The 4,541-nt window shown below is 37.2% G+C and overlaps 1 long non-coding RNA gene across 2 annotated transcripts in view; it reads right to left on the bottom strand.

Moving 5' to 3' along the window:
* Positions 1-1,124: 1,124 nt before the first annotated feature.
* LOC145528393 (uncharacterized) overlaps positions 1,125-4,541 on the bottom strand; it is a 31,277-nt gene continuing 27,860 nt past the window's right edge. For both annotated transcript variants that reach the window (XR_014070375.1, XR_014070376.1), the window contains exons 4-5: positions 2,549-2,729; positions 1,125-1,384 (exon numbers count right to left, since the gene is read on the bottom strand). This is a non-coding gene — a long non-coding RNA (uncharacterized LOC145528393). The remainder of the gene's footprint in view (positions 1,385-2,548; positions 2,730-4,541) is intronic.

The following is a 4,541-nucleotide window of genomic DNA, read 5'->3' as shown; positions in this document are numbered from 1 at the left end:
TGGTGAGCTTTAGGGTCATACTTTTTTCTGTTTTTCCATTTACATCATATATCACTGCCTGCAGACTCCCTAAATGCTCAGTAGAGAATATGCACGCTTCACTGTTGAATTGCAGCCAGCATATCACAGGAGTTGATGCCAGTGGCAAGCAGGCCAGAGCTGATCACATGGGCTCGGGGTGAGGAGAGCTGGCCATGCAAATGTGAACAAGCATTAACCTTGAAAACTGCTTGAAATTAGCATTACATAAATCTTTCCTCACCTCTTGTTTTAAATATTTCATTCCAGCAAACCCTCCATGTTGATCCCAACATGGCAATAATATTTATGATATTAAGTTTATCTTTCTGGGAAAATAGAAAGTCTATGTCTTATATATTTCTTAAACCTGATTCTTAGGACAAGTTCATTTCTAGGTCATATAAACCTTGGGAATGGAAGGGACTTTTAGTCCATTCTCATTTTTCTTTCTTTTTAAATTTATTCCTGATGTTTAATGTAATTTTCATTTTTTTGAATTATTGACAAATAAAAGTTGCATATATTTAATGTATTCCACTACATATTTGATATATGTTTCCATTGTAATCATGATAATCAAATTAATTAACATTTTTTAAAGATTTTTTAATGTGGACCATTTTTAAAATCTTTATTGAATTTGTTATAATATTTCTTCTGTTTTATGCTTGGGTTTTTTGACCCCCAAGGCATATGGTATCTTAGCTCCCTGACCAGGGATTGAACCTGGATCCTTTGCATTGGAAGTTGAAGTCCTAACCACTGGAACGCCAGGGAAGTCCCAATTAATATTTTTGACCTCAACTTTTGAAAAATATAAGTTGTTTAAGAGGAATTTACACCTCTCTGAAATGAAAAATATCACAAGAACAATTTTTGAATGACCGCTGAACTTCTCCTGATGAAAGCGGCCCCATTCTCTCTTGTGGCTTCACATACGCACAACTACTGCTTTATTCCCCTCCCTGACCCTTCAAAGACTAGGTATTGAGGCTTCTACAGAGGTTAGTGTTCTGTGATTTAGTAGGAAAAACAGAAATAGTCAGTGATGGAAGCAGTCAAAAGAGAGTAACTATCAATGTTGGAAAAAATTAAACATGTAGGTCAGTCTAGGTGGTGATTTATTACCATACTTAGATAAAACTCATTTAACTTTAGCTTGACATTCTTTATCACACACACAAAAGTTTGCGTCCAGCTGCAGGGGGTGGGGGAGTAACTGTGATCTCTATAGATTTTGAACATTCATCTTAATGGTCCACTTCCCCTCCATGGGACAAAATCGCTAACATCGTTAATGGGAGAAAATCCTTTATCGACTGATTCATTTCCATGTTTTGTTTCTGCAGCGAGACGGGATATCCTGTAAGGTGGCGAAAAGGGAGGGAAAATTAGTACTATCCGTTTTTGATTTGCCATTATTATTATTGTTATTTCTGCTCTCAAGATGGTATTTTATTTATCTACTGGTTTTCATATATAACACGTATTTTTGGTGATGTTTTTCTCCTCTCCCGTCCCAGTTTACCCAGTTAAAAAATTACTCTTGGCAGGATTTGGAAGGGAGTTTACTTTTGTCACATAAAGAAGTCATTATCATTTAATATTTGCTTCTTTTGTTAAAACTAACTAATGGAATAGTTACTAGGTACCCCCGTTTACTGAAGAAAAGCTCTGGTTTATTTTATTTGTTTTGCCTAAGTATGGGAAACACTTTTGATTGATTTTAGAAGAAGAACTACCAGAGTGAAGAGAGAGACATTCCACTGTCTGAGCAAGCACACACAAGTTAAAAGTATCTTTCAGATGCTCATTAGTCAGCTAAAACCAGGAAATAAATACCCTACTGTTTTGTGATCACTTCCAGTTACTGCTGTCACAGGAAACATAAACGCGAGGGAGATGATCTGAGAAAAACTGGGTCCCAGTTGGACCCCGGCCAATTCACATACCACACACACCTCACCAGGACATTCAGCCCTGGTGAAAAGAACCAGATGAGTCTGCTGCTACCCCAGAAACGTTTGAAACTGGCCACATTTATTTCTGAAACTTCAAACACTCAAAGTTTTAGAAAAGTATTTTTTCTGGATTATTAAGCTTTGTTGCATTTTTGTCAAGTACTAAATGCTACATTTCAAAGCAGTATATATTTCTAGAACAAAGCTTGAAGATTTTCGTATTGAATAGACTTTTCTTCCCTGGTGGTTCAGATGGTAGAGAATCTGACTGCTATGCAGGAGACCTGGGGTTCAGTCTCTGGGTCGGGAAGATCCCCTGGAGAAGGGCATGGCAACCCACTCCAGTATTCTTGCCTGGAGAATTCCATGGACAGAGGAGCCTGGTGGGCTACATTCCATGGGGTCAAAAAGAGTCAGACAAGATTGAGCAACAAACACTTTCACTTTCACTAGTAAGAATTAACAAAATGTTTCTTTGAATTCTGAATATACTTTAGTGTTTGTGAAACATAGAACAAATCTTGGCAAACAACTGTTCATAAGATCTGGATTTTACAAATAAGCACCTTTGAAATGAGGACAGGTAGGCAGTATATTGCTTGACATCGGAGGATGGAAAACAGAAATAAACCAATTCTAAATTATCGAGAGATTTCATTTTGCAAGATGGATCCTTCGTATGCTATATTTTCTTCATTTTTGCAGAATGTGACTCCTGAAGTGGCAGCCGTTTCTCAAGATGTTCATCTTGAATATAAGAAACAAATAAATCAAAAAATGAGTAAACAGACAATGGAGGTGAAGTGTTGAGAATGTGGACAGTATGCGAGTAGGAAGTTGTCCTCCGCAGCCCATTGCATCATTTCCTGTAGCTTCTGTTCCCACCTCACCTTCCTCGTGTTCATTCATCCCCCTGTTTTTCCATGGTCTATGTCCTGTGGCCTGTAAGGCTGTTTCATGCCGAGTTCCAGCTTTGCTTTTTCTAATCTACATTTCCCTTCAAGATTAGCCCAGAGGTCAAAGAGAATTTCTGCTTACCCACTATCTCCTCCTCTGATTATTTCATATTACATCAGTCTTCCTTGTGATTCTTAATAATGAGTTCTAGCTTAGAATGTGTTTGATATCTTTTAATATAAGACACTGGGGCAAATTAGAAGGACCTCAAAATTTACCTGCCACACATCCTTTGGAAAAAGTGTGTACCTCAATTAACTCGTGGGAGGAAAAATGTTCGCAGTTTCTGCTAAATTGCTGGACTTTAGCCACTCTTTACTCCCTCTTCAAATCACCTCTTATGTCCCTCCCAACAATCTGCACATACAGTGGAGGAAATGGAAACTCTGTCCAAGACAGTCACTCCCATTGTCCTTGTAAATCTGATGGGACATAACTCAGCACAACACAAACTGTAGATTTCAATTTACTTGTTAGAAATATTCCAGGGAACATTTTACACTTTAAAATATGTGCTTTCATTTTGTTAACCAGCTTGTTTGCTTCTGCTCAGTTTTCTTTTTAAAAAAATTGATAGAATTGATTGGTAATTTGGACATTGATAACAGAAAGATTCATTTGACAAATGAGTCAAAGAATGTTTAATATAAAAGAGGATTTTCACTGAGCAAAAAATATTTTGAGACAAACAGTCTGATTAAGCATTCTATATGATCAGAAAAGAAAACTATGCCAACCAATTCTGGGTACTTCATTCCCTCAAACAACTGAAGTGGTAAATTGAGGCAATTATCCCAAACACCTTTCCTTAATTATAGAGACTGTCTAGGTAAGCAGGTTCTGGGCCTAAATTTTTGCAATAATTATCTTAATTTGCACTTTGTTTTGCATGTGAAGACACTGCCTAAGCATCATGGTCACTTATAATTTTGTTTTTGAACTCTGTAACTAAACACATTTGAAAATAGTAATTGGTCCAAAAAGGTATTTTAATACCACTGCTAACTTTATTATTTTTTTTAATCTTACATTCTTGAACATTCATTACATTTGTAATTTAAAACAAATGAGCATTTCAAAAATTATATTAAAATAAAATACCTTGAATGAGTTTGCAGAGTTTCTCAACGTGTGGTCTCGGAGGAGACTATGGCAGCCATCTTTGGAAAATGCAACCTGTCGCAGAGCCCTGCTGGTTATATGTGGTGCCTGACCACTTCCTCTCTTTAAAAACCACATACTGGATATTAGGAAACTTTTCTAGTTCAATGCATTCTATGATCTCATTCAAACATGTAGGGTTGGTTTCTCTGAACAGGATGTTCACTTAAGGTGAGCTATCGCCCCTAGTCTGCCCCGTGAGATTTGTCCTCTCCACCTGTGAGGCCACCCTAGGTCTCTTTCCTGTGTTCTGCCTCACATCTTTTTAATGATACAAGGAAAATAAAAGCAAGAAGAGCAGATACTTCAAACCATTGTTATTATACAGGTCTTCAACACCATCTAGCTCTGGGTGAGGCATTATCTTACCATCCAAAATCATGACTCTCATTTTGCCAATGGGTAAAACTAAAGCCTGAACAAGGTACTGTATGCCCAAAG

The sequence above is a fragment of the Giraffa tippelskirchi genome, chromosome 12, assembly GCF_054371585.1.
Source record: "Giraffa tippelskirchi isolate mGirTip1 chromosome 12, T2T-mGirTip1v1.2.pri, whole genome shotgun sequence".
NCBI lineage: Eukaryota > Metazoa > Chordata > Mammalia > Artiodactyla > Giraffidae > Giraffa > Giraffa tippelskirchi.
This window is presented reverse-complemented; position numbering and strand designations above follow the sequence as displayed.